Raw genomic sequence first — 19,644 nt, forward strand, 5'->3', positions numbered from 1 at the left:
AAAGGAGACAGTTACCTACAAAGGAGATCCCATAAGACTGTCAGCTGATTTCTCACAAGAAACCTTGCAGGCAAGAAGAGGCTGGAAAGAAGTATTCAAAGTCATGAAAGGTAAGGACCTACATCCAAGATTACTCTATCCAGCAAAGCTTTCATTTAGATTGGAAGGGCAGATAAAGGCTTCCCAGATAAGGTCAAGTTAAAGGAGTTCATCATCACCCAGCCTTTATTATATGAAATGTTAAAGGGACTTATCTAAGAAAAAAAAGATAAAAAATACGAACAATAAAATGAGAACAAACTTACAACTATCAACAACCGAACTTAAAACAAACAAAAACCAATGAAGCAAAGAACTAGAACAGGAATAGATCACAGAAATAGAGATCACATGGAGGGTCATCAGCCGGGAGTATAGGAGACGGTTCTGAGTGGTGTGGTGTGGCAACTCCCACTCAGAAAATCCAGTGGGGAGCAAGGTCTGGTACACAGGGCCCATGCCCATGGATAGGTTCTCCCATGGGGAATCAGACCTGCATTGTACCTAGGCCCACTATGAGGCTGGCTTTTGCTAAAACTCCCCCACCCTGAATTCAGGCAGCAAACATTTACTGCATATCTTTAAAGTAACTTCCTAAAATCTATGCTAAACCTTCCAAGGACTAGTGTAACCAGTTCAACCACATTTCCCTTTACATTTGCAAATACCCTTCCTCTTTGATGTAATTAGCAACATCCTCTCCTTTGTTTTCTGTAAAAGGTAACCACCCAAAGAGAACCTGTGCATATTAAATGAGGACCATCCTCAATGTAATGTGCCCAGAAAAGCAATAAAAGCCTGTCAAGGCAGGGGTTGGTGCTCTCTCCCTTTGAGAGAGTGGCCATGCCGTCTCTTTTTCTCCACAGGATTTCTGCTGTGCGAAGTTGTCCGTATCAGCCACAACACATAGATCCCGCAGGCTGGGATCCGCATCATCTGGCGCTCAGGAACAGGGACCCAGGGCTATGAGCCACAGTTGTGGTCAACATACCAACTGGGTTGGAGTGCGTGTATCAGCTCAGGTAAGGGTAGAGGACACCAAGTGCTTTTCAGGAAGGTCGCAGGGTGTGTTGGATTTCAGAGGAAAAGGGCTTTCTTCTTAGGTCACCCTCTCTTGTGACAGCTTTCTATCTGTATCTCTTTAGTAAGCAGGAGCTTTGCTCTCTCCCCCAAGTATCTGCCGTAATCTCGCAGGCACAGGTCGAGCATTAAGAGCCACAAGGGCGCTCGCTGCTAGAAGACTCCTGTGAGAGGATCAGCTGGACGTGGATCGGGACAGAACACTAGGTTTCCTGCCAGCCACAAGCAAAAGTCCACGCAACGAGAAGCACAACACTGTAAAAACATTCACAAGCCTATCCCCGCGGCACAGCCCCCAAACAGGTCTAGGCTTAGGAGAGAGAGAACAAAGACTTTCCCTTTAATCAGCTTTAAAAACATCAACTAGTTACAGGACAATGTACAAGCATCTCAGCAAATTCTTTCTTAGAAGCCACCTCTTGCAGTCCCTTTGATTTTGCCTTTTCCCTCCGTCCGCCTGCATAAGGATTTAAAGGTGCAGGTGGAGAAATGGCAAAATTAAAACTGGTTTTGTAATCGCCGTGCTTGCGGCGGGAGGACTTTCAGAAAAAGGTTCTTTTATTTGTTATAAACTTTCTTTAAAGGTTTCTGCAAATCCTCAACCATGGGGAACAGGCTCTGTAAGGAACAAGTGCAATGTTTTAAGCTAATTCAGCAACTTTTTAAGGCTGCTGAATGTGTCCCTCATAAGGGATCTTTTAGACTTAGTTATTTAGGAAAAAGTTGGACAGAACTTGAAATAACACCAGGTGGTGTGAGATAAGATTCTAAGGCTATTGTCTCACTCCATCCTTTTGAGGATTTAATTTGAAAATACTGGTTTGCTTGAATTTTGTTTTTATTTCTGAATGGCTCAGCCTCCAAATATTTTGCTAAACCTCTGGTAAACAGAATGAGATCTCTAATGTTGTTACATCATAAAGATTCTACTCAGAATTTAAATTGTTTTAAAAAAAAAGTAAATGTGTTTACTAGTGGAGAAAAAACTGTTTCTGAAAGTTACAGATGTGTTCATAAATTTGTCAATCTAAAGCATGCTACAAGTGGGATGGGGGTATGACATGTTAAAGAAATATAAAGAATCCTCCTTGGTTATGCCGGAGTTGTGACCTTTTATTGTAAAAATGAAATATAGGTGCACTGTCTCCTGGGGAGAAGTAGTCCTTCTCCATGGAAGACTAAGCACCATTTTTTAACTCAGTACCTGTGAACACTGATCGTTTCCTTGGGGAAGAACTGGCTATTCTCCCAGAGGGAACGGTTAGTCAATCAAATCACAAAAGGCCCTTGGCACATAACCACTTTTGTCTACAACATATTTGGGCAGAGCACCCCCCACCCATCTTTCCCACTTTCCTTGCAAACTCTGAACCTAGGAACTACCAGGTCCTGAGAACAACAGGGCAATTAACTGCTGCTTAAACTCACTGCAGCTTGCAGAAACAGCAAGGGGCCTCTTTCCAAGCCAAAAAAAAAAAAAGAAAAGAAAAGAAAAAAAAAGAAGGCACTTTCAAAACCGAGGCTATTTTTCAGTCACCACTTGGAGCCTCGTTCATACTACTCCCTGTCCCTTGGGAACTGGGAAGCCAAGGTTTAAGGGCTTAAAGCCAAGAGGAGCCCTCCCAGAAGGGCAAGAATCAGACCCCTGGGGCTAAACAGGAAAAGTAATAGGAAAAAGTTAAAGGACTGTTTCTTTATCATTCCCTTAGCTAACACGGACCTTGAGAGATTTGCTTTTTCAGTCCCTATATTTAATAATTATATTAAATATATTATTTATATTATCTAAAGGTTGTGAATATATTTAATAATTCACAACCTTTAGAGAGATTTCATTGGAAGGTTTTACCTCAAGGGTTGTTAAACAGTCCCACTATTTGTCAGCATTTTTGTTCATCAGGCCATTTAGTCAGTAAGAAACTTATTTCCCCAAAGTGTTAATTATTATTACATGGGTGACATTCTAATTGCAGCTCCCTCACAAGACATTCTCACAAAAACTGCTTCCTTTCTTAAAAATTCTGAAGCCTCTGCTGGATTAGTAATTGCTCCAAAAAAAATTCAGCATTCGGAACCTTGGAAATATTTAGGCTATATCATTTTTAATAGGATGATCCAGCCTTAAGTCCTTCAAATTAATCCACCCAAGGATTTAACTCTTAATTGCCTCCAATAACTCCTGGGAGCTATCAACTGGGTGCGACACAGCCTTGGAATACCCACCCAACACTTAACTCATTTATTTAATGCCCTTAAAGGGGACCCAGATCTTAATTCCCCTGGAAAACTGCCCTCCAAGGCCCTACAAGAAATAAATGTAATAAATCAGCATATTCAACAGAGACAACTAACTAGAATTAATTCACAGTTTCCTGTCCGGCTTTTCTGTTTCCCAACCTTAGGCACCCCAACGGGTCTTATAGGACAGCTGTCACCCCACTTAGCTATGATAAGAGTAGCTTTTCCTGTCTCATCAACCACAACGCACTATTACCACCTATATTACTGAATTGTGCCATCTTATTCTAAAAAGGACATGAGTGAACACAGCAGCTATTTGGATATGATCCTGCCTTTATTCACATCCACTTAACTCAAGTTTATTTACAACAATTGGCAGCTCAATCTTTGGAATTTCAGTGTGCTATAGCTGATTTTGTAGGAAGACTGGAAATTAATCTACCCTCAGACAGGTTGCTTCAAAACATTCTGTTCCTTCAAATAAGGCTAGCAGGAAAGGTCAGCCCAACACCAATAACAGGCGAGAACTGTGTTTCTTGACGGGTCCGAAAAAACCGGACGGGCTCCTTTGCCTGGCAAGAGGACAAAAACTGAGGAAGTTTTGTATCCTCAGGACATTCCTCTATTCAAAGGGCTGAGCTTTTTGCTGCAATCATGGCCCTATGGCAAAGGCCCCAAGAACCTTTGAATACAGTCTATGACTCAGGGTATACTGTTTATACTATTCTGCATCTATATCAGGCATTAACTAAGACTTCTATTGACCCCAATATACTTAACCTATTTTTGACCCTATAGTCCCTCCTTGACAAGCAAAAACACCCCCTCTTCATTACTCATATTCGATCCCATTCAGGCTTGCCTGGCCCTCTGGTGGATGGTAACAATAAGGCAGATGCCTTAGTTAGTGTCCTCACTGCCTTCCAGCAGGCAGCAGCTTCTCACCAGTTTTTTCATCAAAACAGCCAGGTGCTCTGAAAGCAATTTGACATTCCTCGCTCCCAAGCTAAGCAAATTATTAAAGAATGTCCTGATTGCCAATCCCTTAGCAAGGCACCCCCATGTACAGGAGTCAATTCTCAACGACTAAGTTCTCAAATAACTTGGCAAATGGATGTCACTCATTACACTCCCTTTGAAAAATTCAAATATGTTCACATTTCTATTTATACTTATTCTGGTGCCCTACATGCATCTGCTTTAACAAGAGAATCTGCTAAAAATATACAAGCCCATTGGCTTGAGGTCTTTAGTCATTTAGGACGGCGTCAGCAAATTAAAACTGATAATGGCCCTGGATACCTTGCCCATTCTACTCAGGTTTTTCTTCAGCACTGGAATATCCAACATAAAACAGGAATGCCTTACAATCCAACCTGTCAAGGCAATCATAGAATGGGCTCATCATACTTTTAAAAATCTTAAAAAATAAAAAAAGGGGAGTCATGAGTCTTCCCCCCAAAAGTTGATTATGTTAGCCATGTTTACATATAATTTTCTAAATTGTGATGAATCATTTTATACTCCAATTGAGAAACACTTTCAGAAGAGCCAAAGTCATCTTACCCTCAGGTTTTATATAGAGATCTGCTGGGAGATGGCTCTTGGCAGGGCCCTGTAGACCTCTTAACATGCAGAAGAGGGTATGCATGTGTTTCCATTCCTACAGGTCCTGTCTGGCTACCAGCCCAAAGCATAAAGCCTTATCATGAGCGAAATAGACACCAAGCTCCGCAACCTGGAGGTGAGAACCAATCAACTGACAGACCAGATGGCTCACCTGACCCTGAACAGCCAGAAAGAACACAGACACCCACACCATCACTCATGGGTCTGGGTCCGTCAAGGGAGGAGGAGGATGGGGTTTGCCCCAATGACAGGGGCTGAGGCTCAGACGCCTCCTGCAGAGGGCAACCCCTCAATGCCTCATAATGTTCTCTTTAGGCATGTCCCCACCACTTGGGAGGACATCAAGGATCTCAACACTGGAGCAAAGGTCTTACCCAACAAAAAGTGTTCCAGACCCTCCATGATAATTTACAATGGCTGAACCCTAAAAACTGGTTCAATGGACTGAATTTACAAGCTTGGGTCATGGCAGCCCTTGGATGCCTCCTTGTCTTAATCTTTATTTGTGCTTTACAATGTATAAGGAGGTTGTTTACTCAAGATTGCATTCAGGAACAGCAAATAGTAGGTTTCAAAAGCTTAACTACAATTGCGTTCACAAACAGAAAAGGGGAGATTGATGTTGGGAATCGCCCTGCCTGGTTTCAGAAGATGTACCCACCCCCCATGGCTAAGGCTGAGTGAGAGACCTTGGGACCCTAAGCCACTGAGGAGATGAAGCTTATCTCCCTGGCAGGAGCACCATCTCTGCCCACTTTCCTTTGTCTGCCTGGCCCCCAGTTCATGATCAGTTAGCCAATGATGGGTAACATTCCTCAAGGGAAGGGTGACCTAAGACAGGCATGGTCACGAGGGGGCCCCTCAGGGAAGGACTTGGGGGACTATACAAAAAGGGGGTGATGGGCCCACGCCCCTCGGCTTTGATATAGCCTGAGTCCTCATTCTGTCTACAAGAAGTCTCCCAATCTCTTGGCTGCTTTACTTCCCTTGCTCGACCTAAGCCTGAAACAATGGCAGGGGGTGGGGGTGGCCCTGTGCTGGAAAGGGCAGGTTCCCCAGGGAGATCAGACCTAAGAAAGAATGCATAAAATCCTGTGAAACCTGCTTTCCTAATACCCTCAATCTAAATGATAACGGTCCAAGCCTGAAATCAGCTTGTTTCCCCAAAGTCGTATGGCCCTTTAGCTATCTGACCCTGACTCTAAACAAGCCCTCATAGTTCTTTGAAATGTATCTATTGTTTGATCATTACTGCCTGACAATGACTGATGGGCTTAATCTGAGAACATGGGTCTTTGGAGCTGCTGGTTACTTACTGATTATAATAATGCTCTGCATATTTTGACCCATTTGCAAATTATTTTCCCAGGGTCATGTGAGAGACCAGCAAGTAGCAAGCTCTGAGGGATCCATAGCGATCCTAACTAAAAAGAAGGCGGGGAAATACAGGAGACCCTTCTGCGTGTCATGGGCCCAGCTCCCACTCGGAAGTCAGTGGGGAGCGAGGTCTGGCACACAGGACCCATGACCAGATAGGTTCTCCCATGGGGAATCAGACCTGCATTGTACCTTGGCCCGCTATGAGGCTCCGTTTTGCTAAAACTCCCCCACCCTGAATTGAGGTAGCACATGTTTACTACGCATCTTTAAAGTAACTTCCTAAAATCTATGCTAAACCTTCCGAGGAGTGTAACCAGTTCAACCACTTTTCCCTTTACATTTACAAATACCCTTCCTCTTTGATGTAATTAGCAACATCCTCTCCTTTGTTTTCTGTAAAAAGTAACCACCCAAAGAGAACCTGTGCACATTAAATGAGGACCATCCTCAATGCAATGTGCCCAGAAAAGCAATAAAAGCCTGTCAAGGCAGGGGTTGGTGCGCTCTCCCCTTGAGAGAGTGGCCGTGCTGTCCCTTTTTTTCCACAGGATTTCTGCTGTGCGAAGTTGTCCATATCAGCCACAACACACAGATCCCGAGAGCTGGGATCCACATCAGGGGGGGAGCGGGGAGAATGGGGGAAAAGGTACAGGGAATAAGAAGCAAATGGTAGATACCAAATAGGCAGAAGGAGGTTAAGAATAGTATGGAAAATTGAGAAGCCAAAGAACTTACATGTATGACCTATGGACACGAACTAAGGTGGGGGAATGATGGTGGGAGGGCGGGTACAAGGCAGAGGGGATTAAAGGGGAGAAAAAAAACAGGACAACTGTAATAGCATAATCAATAAAATATATTTTAAAAAATAATGAAGACTATAACAAGAAATGACTAAGAAAATTTAAAATACAATATTTAGAATTAAAAATATAAACTTATTAAATCTAAAAACAATCACTGGATAGGTTAAACAACAGATGAAACACAGCCAAAGAGAAGTGATGGCCTGGAAGATAGAAAGGATTGAAGAAATAACCGATAATACTGTTACAAAATCACAAAGTATAGGTTAAGGAGGACAGAGAGAAACAAGTCCAAATATATCAATACTCCCAATAAATACAAGTAAATTAAACTTAACATTCAAAATATTGGCAGATTGAATTATTAACAGCAATCAAGAAAACTAGTGTACTAGAGCTACACCAAAAGCACAGGACAAAGAAAGGCTGTCAGTTATGACATAAAACAAGATCCTCCTGCAAAAATACTGAAAATATCAAATCAGACATAATAGATTTTTAAAAGTATTATTAGGAATTTTTTTTTAAAATTCTCTTCATAATAATAAAAGATACAGCACAAGAAAACATATATAAAATTTTTGAATCTGTAGGTATGCTCTGATGAAATTGCCTTAAAATAAGCAGACCTTCACAAGTGACAAGTTCAACATCAAAGTGAAAATTTAATAATTGATCAATTATTGATAGGTCAAATCAACACCAACAAAAATTCAGTAAAGAACAAAAGACTTGAACAGTGAAATTAGTAAATTTAATGACCATATGCAAAAACCTATACCTAATAATTAGAAAATACATATTCTTCTCAAGTACCTCAGTAACAGTTTAAAATGGTCTATGTCGACTAAGCCATGACGCACATCTCAACAAATAAGTATCAAAAGTCAGCACACTTTTCCTGTTTAAAGAGAGACAGTAAATATTTTAGGTGGGGCAGGCCACCACGCAGTCTCTACCTCATAGCTGTTGCCTTATTATTTTTTAACAACACTTTAAAAGTGTAAAAACATGGGCTCAGGGTGACCAAATTAGTTTACTGACTCCCAATATACTTCACATTTGCTGAGCAAAATAAAATTAGAAGTCAGAAACAGAAAAGATAAAGCAAAAAACAAATAAAACAGATGACTGCATTGAAGGTCAGTAAATGGTATCAGAAAGGCTAGGGGAAAAACAGCTCAATTCTCTGTATCACACTAAAAAATATTAATCAGGAAAGTAAAATGATCCATTTTAAATGTGAACTACCCATTGGGATGAATTTTGGAGACTATTTCTGGAAACAAAATGATTCAGAGAATCACATCTGTGTTTGAATACTTTCTGGAGCATGTGGAAGAAGAAATCAAGTCAGGAGTCAGTGGAGAGCACAGAGAAGACAGAATTCTCTGACTTTAGTATGCACCAAAGTCAGCTCAGGGCTTCTCAAATTGCTGAGCCCCACCATGCAATTTTCTGACTTACCCCCACCTTTCTGATTCAGCAGATAAGATGGCACTGAGATGGGACACTGTCAAGGTCAGAATTCAGAAACCATCAGCCTTGTATTTATAACCCTCTACTATGCACTTCAGACGGGGGCCATATTCCATGCTAACTCCTAAAGTGAATTTTTACCTTTTACTCTTTACTTCTATTGTACCTTATTGCCACCAATTGGTTAATTATTTGAATTAATCAAACACCCTATGCCAAATTAAAGGTACAAAAACAATAATACTGGAGACTCTGCCCACTATTTCACATACTGAATACATGCTCTAGAATGAATGGAGAAAGCAACAAGAATATGGTGTTCCCTTAGACTGTTTCAATTTCCATATGCATCTCAAACTGTGAACATCTTGCTGCATTGCATGGCTCCAATGTTTAAAACTATGTTCCCTTTCTAAAAAATACATACAACATTAAACATAAGCCAAGGTTTTCACCTGGTTCATCTGAAGAAACTGTGTTATGTTCCAAGTCTGGAGGAAAAATATGGCTTTGCAGGACATATTGAGAAACAGTATGTTGTGACAACCTGGTGTCTTAAGGGAATTTCAAAGGAAATTTTAATTATTCATTACTTTCACCTAACAAGTTTACTTTAGATCCTAATTCATTCTTAAGCAAGAAGCAACTGCTCCTGAGTAGTTTCTAATAACTACTGGAGCATGGACAACACAGAAAGCAAGGGAAAGATAAACACATACATACAGGGTGAAGCAAAAGTAGGTTTACAGTTATTGCATGGAAAATAATACAAGAATAAATTGTTTTGCATCCTCACAACTGTAAACCTACTTTTACCCCACCTTGTATATACACTTTAAATAAATCAAGTTTGTTAAAATATTTATATGAGGTCCTTATACCCCAACTACTTAATATTCAAAGTGGGGGGGCGGTGAGGGGGATAAACCTGGACAGGCTCATAACCACAAACCAAATTGCCTTTGTATTACAGTAGACCCCCAAAGTTATAATAATTTTATTTTAAAAAGAGTAAGGAAAGCTTTTCTTTTAAATGTCCTTGGAGAACAAGTGGCTAGAATAACATATCAGTACCAGATGAGAACAAGGATAGTTACAAAGAACATCCCACAAGGATCAAGCAAGCATACATATTACTCTAGAGAACACATGGGGCAGACTCACTACATGATAGGCAGTGTGTATTTTGTCTCTCCCCACACTGGTCCAGTGAAGAAAATCCTGGCCCAGATTATCTTGAGCAAAGCAAAATTCTCATTCCACTCCAATCTATGGGCCTCTGAAAGATAAACCCAAGAAATATGTCTGTCCCTTAATAAACCCTGAAAAGATTATTCTGAATTGAAACCATAAATACTTCCTCTCAAGAGATACCCTCAAACACCAAACCGAAACTCTAGTGATGCTCTGGAACTAGCCTTAGCTGTTTACAAAGAAAGGGTTTTCCTGACCTTGTACACTTGTTTCTCTGTATCACAATTACATCAAGCACCATCACATTCTTCAATACGAGCTCTGCAATTGATGACCCTTTAGAAACCTGATTCAAGTTTCTACCCAAAGAACTAGTACACTCCAAATTCAAAAATATTTATCAAAGGGTATACGGCCTTAATCTTCACTTACTCTTTTATGTAAAGTGAGGAAATTTTTGAAAAGCCCTAACACTGACACTATGTAAAAGAAATTGGCATACACTTAGTAATAGCAGATGAAATCTCTCTACTGCTCTCTCAATAGAGAAAAACTAGACACTAAAACCAGGACTCAAGTGAATTAATGTAGTAAACAAGAAATATAAAGAACAGATAAGCAAATTACTACTTCATTAGGCATTATGAACCAGATCAAATATATAGGTAGTAAGAATTTTCCTGTGCTACAATAACTTCACTTAACATATGCTTTACTTGACCTTTCTGAAAGTATGATATATATTGCCATGACCATTATATAACATTCTGGTCTGAACTATTTATTTCAATGTTTATGAGTAAAAACTTAATTACTTATAAAAACAGGGTACTCTCTTTCCCTTTATGTTGTTTCAGTCAGAAATGTGCCCCAAGAACATTTTTGTGTGTCTTGTTCTGGGCTGAACTGTCACTTCCTTATCATATTCCATTCTGCTATTGACAGCTTCCTAAACTGAAAGATATTTGAAAGGGTCAGGCCCATGTGTGTGTGTATACTCATGAGTGTGCATATATAATTACATTTTTTCCCTATCATTTACCTCCACTATACCCTCTTCCACCTCCACCCACTTTCTTCCCCTTAGCAATCACCACACTGCTGTCCACTTCCATGAGTTCTTTCTTATATTCTAATTCCTTTTTTTGTTGTTGCTGTTTTTGTTTTTAGGTTTGGTTGTTATTAGCTATCAGTTTGTTGTCATTTTATTGTTCATATTTCTGATCTTCTTTTTCTTAGATAAGTCCCTTTAACATTTCATATAATAAGGACTGGGTGATGATGAACTCCTTTAACTTGATCTTATCTGGAAACACTTTATATGCCCTTCCATTCTAAATGAAAGCTTTGCTGGATAGAGCAATCTTGGATGTAGGTCGTTGCCTTTCATGACTTGGAATACTTCTTTCCAGCCCCTTCTCGCCTGCAAGGTTTCTTGTGAGAAATCAGTCATATGGGCACTCCTTTGTAGGTAATGTCTCCTTTCCTCTTGCTGCTTTTAAGATTCTCTCCTTATCTTTAATCTTGCATAATGTAATTATGATGTGCTTTGGTGTGTTCCTCCTTGGGTCTAACTTCTTTGAGACTCTCTGAGCTTCCTGGACTTCCTGGAAGTCTATTTCCTTTGCCAGATTGGGGACATTCTCCTTCATTATTCGTTCAAATAAGTTTTCAATGTCTTGCTCTTCCTCTTCTGCTTCTGGTACCCCTATGTTTCATATGTTGGAACGTTTAAAGATGTCCTGGAGGTTCCTAAGCCTCCCCTCATTTTTTCTGAATTCTTGTTTCTTCATTCTGTTGTGGTTGAATGTTTCTTTCTTCCTTCTGCTCCAAACCATTGATTTGAGTCCCGGTTTCTTTCCCTTCACTGTTGGTTCCCTGTACGTTTTCCTTTATTTCACTTTTCATAGCCTTCATTTTTTCCTCTAATTTGTGACCATATTCAACCAATTCTGTGAGCATCCTGATTACCAGTGTTTTGAACTCTGCATCTGATACAGTGGCTATCTCTCTGTCCCTTAGTTGTATTTTTTCTGGAGCTTTAATCTATTCTTTCATTAGGGCCATTTTTTGTGTCTCTTATATTCTAATTTCTAAGTCATTTTTCTTAGCAACAAATTATATATGCCACAATTCAGAGGAAAAACGGGTTTTGCCAATGACACCTCCAACTTTTAAAATTTAATCACTGAAGGAAGGACCATACTTCAGAAAACATTAACCATTAGGAACACTTTTTTTCAAAATTCACTTTCTCTTGTTTTAAAAATTACAGCATGTGACCTTAAATTTTCTGGCAGTAACATAATCATTTCTCTGTGGATTGCTGGTCAATGATTTTTATAGTGAAGATAATCAGAAAAATTGTATGTGTTGATTTTTAATAAAACTGACATCTACATAGGTTGAACAATAATGTTTTTTAATGTTTTATAAAGTTGTCCATATTAAGTATAGACCATAAAATAATGTGGTCACTAAATACTGGATGTTGCTTTCTGATCCTAAAAGCACCTTTTAAAAATTTATCTGTATTGCCTAATGTCAGTACCTTATCAAATTTAAGCACTCTTTTTCACACGAGTGACTTCTAAACAGTTGAAGATCTGGCACCCTACTTCTCTTCACCAAGCTAATAAGTCCCATTTCATTCCTTCAATTCTCCTCATTATACTTTGGTTTATAACCTGTTACACAAAAATAAACATGTAGAAACACGCATGAGCAGTATGTACACCAGTTTCAAAGTAGCAGATTGAGGGGGAAGGGAGAGAAGTGACAAAAAAAAATTAGCAATACTTTTTAAAAGAGAAAGATCTAAAAGCAAATTAATACTTGTTATACCTATGAGGCAAGTAGAACAGTGTATGTTACATTATTTTCTAAAATTTTCTATTCTTGAAATATTCTATAATTAAAAGATTTAATTATGTTTTAAATAAAAATACAAGGCTAATAGAGAGATGATAATTGTGAAAACATCAAACGTAACATCTGGCAAATAGCAGATTCTAAAAACACTACCTGAAAATTCTCAGGCTTATGAGAGAACGAACCTCTGAACATTAAACAGCTGGGTGCCCTTTTAATATTCCCACCCATAATGTACTTCAATTCCATTTAACCTAAATCAATTCTGCCATTTCCAATCCAGATTCCATTTTCCATTCTCTTCAGCATAAAAGAGGGAAGTAGATTAAATAGTAAAATAAACCTACTTTATCTTTTGTAGCATCCTAAGTAAACAGATTGATGAATACAGCTTAAAAATTGTTTGTTCAAGGATATGCATTCCAGGTCTTAAAATTTCTTTTATTTGTCCTTGGTTTGCACTATCTGTCTCCCTGTTCAATTCATAGTCTTTAAAAATGTCCAGGCACAGCATACCAGCTTCTAGAGATATGTTCCTACTCTTGACCACCAGAGTTATGTGTGACTTCACTGTCAGGATAACATTTTCAAGAGACCTAAACTCTGAATATCTACCTTTGTGATAATACTCAGACTAAGAATCAGACAAACCTGTCCTGTAAAACCAGTTGCCAGATTCAGCAGGTAAAAAAATAGGTTATAAAGTTAAATTTGAATTTCAGGTAAACAGCAAATAATTTAGTAAAATATGTTCCATAATGTTTGTAACATCCTTGCATGAGACACACTTAAAACTTAAAAAGTATTTTTGTATTAAAAATTACATACATACATACATTCTGTGTCTGTTATTTAACAACTTTATCCAAGGGAATGAGTCCCATGAGGATGGGAATTTTGCTTTTGTTCACTGAAATATCCACAGCCACCTAAAACAGAGCCTGGGCATAGTAGGTTCTCAGTAAATATCTGCACAATGGATGGATTGACTGGAAAGATAAAGGGAGGCCAAAGCTGCCACAAGAAAGGACCATATTTGCAGGTCTGGATTCCCATATATTTATTATTTTAATGTTTTTATCATCTTCAGTTCAAGCCCTCCGACACATATTTTCACAGAAATTAGTTTAATTATGATTACTTTATTTCAGTCCTTAAGAAGAGATATTTTACAAACTAGTAACTTTACTCAAACACAAAAGAAATCAAAATCTAATGTTATTTATCCAACTCACAATGTCTTTTTCCTCAAAGAATTCAAAAACTTACACATGCATAAATTTAATTCCAAAATTAGTATTTGGGTAAGCATTTTCAAAATCTCAAGCTAATAATGCAGAAAAGCAAAATCAAGGGTAAAAGAAAAGTTAATATTTGTTAGAAACTCGAGGGTAGGAATGGGCTCAGAAAGAAAATCATAGCAAAACAATGTAGGAACAGCTTTCATTCATTCAACTGACATTTCTTGACTAGTATTTCTACTACATGCTAGAGACACCAAGTGGGTGACCATGGTAAGCAAAATCAATGTGAAGTTTATATATAGTCTGGTGGGGAAGACAAACCAACTAAACAAGCTATGTCAATACAAAATAAGACTGCTACAAAAGGGGGCGGTAAAGAGTGTGATCGCAACAGAAAAGGAAGTTGGGAAGGGGAAGCAGCTTTCTTACATTGAGACTTCAAGGATGAAGAGCTGGCCAGGTAAAGAGGGCAACGTATCCCAGCTGAGGGGTGAGAACATATCACATTCAAGGAGCTGAAAGGATGACTGCAGTGTAGTCAATGAGAAATGTGACAAGAGATGGAGCTAAGAGCAAGAGGTAAGAACCAGGGCGTGAAAGGCCTTATAAGTCACATTTTTAGAAATTATTCTGATAGTAAAAAAATTTCCAAAAGAGTTTTTACTTGAGTTGTGTTTAATAAGGATTACTCTCATGGCAGTGAAGGGCTTGTGCCACAGGAAGGCAATAGGGGGATGCAGAAAGATACTAGGAGATTGTTGCAGTTATCTAGGTGAAAGACAAAGAAGATAAATTCCTAAACTGAAGTAATAATAGTAAGTTAGAGAAAAGTGGATGAATCCAAGGGATTAAAGCAAAGCTATCTGGCTTGTGATTATCTGTATTTGTGGTTGGGTACGGAACAAAGATCAAGACTGACTTCTGTATTAATAGATCAGATTGATCTATAAGGACGAAATGAATGGGAGGCAACCAATTTATGTTTCTTTCTTTGTCTGAAAGCAATGAAAAAATGTCCTCAGGTGAGGATTAAAAAAAATTTAGAAAAAAAGCAAAAAATGTCAATAATGTCAAGAAATGTGGTAAAATATCCACTGGATTCAGAATTTCAGCAATGTTCTTGCAGTGTTCTGTTTCTAATAAATACAAACAGAGGAGCTCTGAAAAACTAAAGTCAGTCAGTCCCCAAACTCTCTAATAACTCATTTTTTCCCCAAGCTTTTGGCCAAAATCAGTGACTCAGGATATCAAATTTTTCACTTTTTAAATCAGTGAAAAGCCTCTATTTTTACTAACTTTGTGTTGGCCAAAGGAGCATTCACTGGCCATACTTTAGTATTTTTCCTTGCCTGAAGTGAATTCACTGAACGGGCTTACAAACCCAGCATCTTGATTATAATCTCTGAGAATGCAAACACAGTGTATGTCTTGCTTCTCCCTGGTGTGGTTCATGGCCTGTGCCAAGGAACTAAAATATTTGTTCAATGATGTGTACTTAGAATATTGAGCTGTGAAGTTTTCCAGAAATGATTTTTAGGTTATTCCTTACCACTCTAATTCCCAAAATGCAGGCAATGATAATGTTTTTGGAAAGTTTCCTTCATACCTTAAAGAATGCTCAGAAGCAACTGTTGAGTGAGTTTCCAATGTACTACTTAAAGCAGATCTCACTCATAGACAAAGACAACAGTATGGTGATTACCAAAGGGAAGTGGGTGGAGACAGGTAGAAGATGGTATAGGGGGTATAAATGGTGATGGAAGGAGACCTGACTTGGGGTGGTGAACAATACAATATACAGACAATGTATAATGGAATTGTACACCTGAAACCTATATAATTTTATTAACCAATGTCTCCACAGTAAATTCAATAAAAAAGAAAGAAAAAGGCCTCATTTTAGAAAAGGCATGCACACCGGAAAAAGATGTACTGAAATTACTTTTGTAAACTGAGTATCACCCTCAGATTAATTTCTTCTTATAAATCATTTATGTAGAATTTTATAGCTAAGTTTCTTAAGTCAAGATGTAGACATTTATTTCTATTATAAATAAGAGCAAATTTAACATTTTTATATTGTTCCATCTGATCAGCCTGTTGGGCATTTTATTCACTTTCAAGAAAGCAAAAAAAAATTTTCTAAAAAGACAACCTGTCTCATCACTTAGCAAAAATTTCCTCTCTTGGAATGGAGTATAAATTTTCTTTTATCATATTTGTATGCCATGTTTCTTAGCTATACACGACTGAGTAACTTGCTAGGTCATTGACAATTTCAGAATGACTAGAAAGTCTTTGAAAATGCTAGAAAACATTAATGACAAAAGAAAAGCTAGGTTAGCAGGGATCAAGAAAGCTAAACCATGAAAAATAAATCCACTCAAATAAAATTATTTAGCCTATGCTTGATTGGCGTCCCTAGGGAGTCTTTTTATAATGCAAGACTATTACTATAACTATAATTAAAAATAAAAGATTAATAGGAGCACAACCCAGTGTAGAATCAAAAGCTTAATTCTCAATTTCAACAAGACTGAAAATCAGAAGAATAATTCCAGTCTATGAAACATGAAACCTGGTGATAGAAATATCAGCTGTTCAATCTTACCTCACTTAGGGAAAGAAAGAAAATATGATTACTAGTTAGAACTGCACATGTGATTTCATTCATATCAAATTTTTAGCTACCACTAAAATTATCCTTCTTTTGAATCAAAGAACAGCAAAATACAGGAACACACTGCACTCAATGAATAAATTAGTTTGTGATAAGAAGCCTATCTAAAATAACTTCCCATGTATCCGGAACACCTTCCTTGGGCGAGAGCGCGCGCACACACGTCTACTGACTTCAAAATGACATTTTAGGTTACTCGATTGCTAAATTCACTCACAATTCACCACGGTCAACTCCCTGCCCAGTGTATTTACTTTCCAGTGTAGGGGTAAAAAAATACAAGGAAGCATATTTCTCGCCCGAAATCTACGTGAATACGAAAAAGTTTCCAAAAGACTTTGGAAAGGGGAAAAAAACGAGTGAAAACAAATTACACACGCACAAGAAAGAAAAGTCATCCCATGTGGTGATCGCCTTGTGGCTTAACCCTTGGGCAATGTGTGTGGGGATCGCCTTGTGGCTTTACCCTTGGACAATATGTGGCTCATTTTTTTGATCCCCACCCCCACGAACAAATTCCAAGAATGGTTAGACAGTCGGCGGTCCGGGACTAGTCCGGAAACCTGGAGAGGGATGACAGCTTGGGGCTTGCCTCCAAGGCTAACTGAGAATCACAGCAGAGGCCAGCCCAGTCGAGGTGCCCACCCCGCAGTCGCCGCCTCCCGCCAGCCTCCCAGGGCCGGGAAGCTCCTTCTCCTCCTCGGATCTCTACCTCCTCACCTCTCGGCCCCGGCTCACGCGCTTCCCATCCCTCAGTCAGCTCCGGTTCCACGCCTCTTTCCCTTTAGGTTTTATTTTTACTTGCCACTCCAAGTGGGGGGCGTTAGGCAGGCCAGGGCACCACTGAACCCACGTCCACACCCCACACCAGGCTCACCAGAGTCGCTCCCAATTAAAAGGACACGACTAGCAGGGATGGCCACACCGCCCAGCACTAGACAGACCTACAAACCCGGAAAGTAAGATGGGGCGGAGCAGGCGCCGACCAACACGTCACCGCCCGCCGCGGCGCCAACGTAGACACGTAGCTCCCTCCAGCCCCACCCCTCCAGCGTCAGCGCGCAGAGGCCCCGCCTCCAGCCGGCCGAGCTGAGGGCAGGACCGTGCTGGAGCCTGGGGCGTTCTCCGTGCTGGCGCTGGCACTGGAGTTCCCGAGACTCCCTGCCCCTGAGTGTGCCCCGGCCTGCTGAGGCTTGTGGTCTCCCGCTCGCTGTCAGAGTGTCTTCCCCTGCAGTTACTTGAGTCGGCTGAATTTTCCTCCCGCCCTAGTCTGTGAGGTGAGGACAGGGAGAAAATAATTCCTTTTAAAGGTAGGGGAGACAAGAGCAGTGAATATGTAAGAAGAACTGGGCAATTGCAGTCGTCCTCTCCAGCCAGAGCTCCAGGCTGCTTTATAGACGGTTCCTTGGTTTCAAGTCCTGCTCTTCTTAAACTTTCTGGAGTCTCAGTTTACTTGTCTTCAAGTTATCTCTGCTAGTTGGCCCTTTGGCTGGACCCTCCCACCAAAAACGAAATGCCTAAGGATTCTCAGGCTCAATTGAAAAGGCAGGAAGACAACATTCTGGAAAATTAACAGACTTCAGGAACTGTGCAGTGTATGTGTGTATAGTTCAGGACTTAAAGCTGGGCATGCAAAGATATTATGAGATAATAAAGTGTTGTGGCGTCCTTTTTCTCTTACATCTCTCTTCTCATAAGAGATGTGTCTTGTGACCTAGCCAAATTTTGTTTTATAGAGAGGCAGCCAGTAGATCCAGGGATACTCTTCACTGGCCAAACCACTCCTGGAATTCTCTGTTCAGTTCTAGATTGAGCACTTTAAGGAGACCTGGAACAAGAAGCAATTATTTCACAGAAGAGCAAAATGATGAGAACTCAAAAGCATGATAAATAAAGAAGTTGTGGGGATTTTTATAGAAGAGAAAAAGCTACTGGGACTATCTCCCAAAGAAGTGAAGACTCATTGCCTGACACAGATTTGTTTCATGTGGTCTCAATAAGTGCAGGCTTAAGAGAAACAGATTTCAGATCCTGAAGATTCCCTTCTAGCACTAGCCAGAGAAGTCTGCCCTACAATGGGTGGAAGCCCTAACCACTCTTGAGACTTACGTAAGAAGAAATAGGTGCGGAGGAGCCATGCATCAAGAGAAGAATTAGTTGATGGTTTTGTTAAAGCTATTGAACCCTGAGATTCAAACAGTACATAGTTCCAGCCTTAAAATAATTTACATGTTAGCTCATAAGACAAGACAAATGCATCAAAAGGTAAATAATGCAAGAGGACCATATGATAATGATTGATACTAACAATAAATACTGAAATTCACATGACAGATTGTTTTCATTACAGTTCCAGAGGCTTAAGAGAGAGAGAGGAAATGAAAACACTTCTGTCCAGAACTGCCCTGTCCAGTAGGATAGCCACTAGCCAAATATGGCTATTTACACTTGAAATGTGGGTAGTCTGAATTGACACACTAAGTGTGAAATACACACCAGATTTTGAAGACTTAGTACAAAAGAAAATGTAAAATACAGTATCTTAATTCTTATATTGACTACATTTTGAAGTAATACTTGGCATATATTGGGTCAATATATTAAAATTAATTCCACCTGTTTATTTTTCCTTTTTTAATGTGGCTACTAGATAATTTTAAAGTAGATGGCTTGCATCACTTCTATTAGATAGTCCTGACTAAAGAAATATACTTCAGTGAACCAAAATATTAACGGAAAGACAGTCTGATAAGATTCCTAATGAGGAGAGGGAAGACTGTCCAGAAAGAATGAAAGTATGCCATAAGCAAGCACAAGGACACAAGACTGAAGATGCATTTTATGATAGTAACATGTTTGTCTATAATGCAAGGTTCTTGTTAGAAAGTAATAATAGTAACTGTTAAAACTGGATAGAAACTATCCAACTGAGTAAGGAGTCTCAATTTTGAATTTACGGAATTTAGTACAGTAGGCAGTCAGGACATGGCAGTTACAAAAC

General features: G+C 39.4%; 1 protein-coding gene across 5 annotated transcripts in view; it reads right to left on the minus strand.

Annotated features, from left to right (window-relative positions):
* Nucleotides 1–17,629, minus strand: part of ASCC3 (activating signal cointegrator 1 complex subunit 3) — a 327,691-nt gene extending 310,062 nt beyond the window's left edge. For 3 of the 5 annotated variants that reach the window (XM_045188637.3, XM_053914249.2, XM_053914251.2), the window contains exon 1: nt 17,364–17,612. The gene's annotated coding sequence lies outside the window, so the exon portion shown is untranslated. Of the gene's footprint in view, nt 1–17,355 lie in introns of all 5 variants that reach the window. The other 2 variants (XM_024551762.3, XM_053914250.2) reach the window with 2 other exon arrangements.
* Between the last annotated feature and the right edge of the window lie 2,015 nt (nt 17,630–19,644).

This window comes from Desmodus rotundus, chromosome 11, assembly GCF_022682495.2.
Source record: "Desmodus rotundus isolate HL8 chromosome 11, HLdesRot8A.1, whole genome shotgun sequence".
NCBI lineage: Eukaryota > Metazoa > Chordata > Mammalia > Chiroptera > Phyllostomidae > Desmodus > Desmodus rotundus.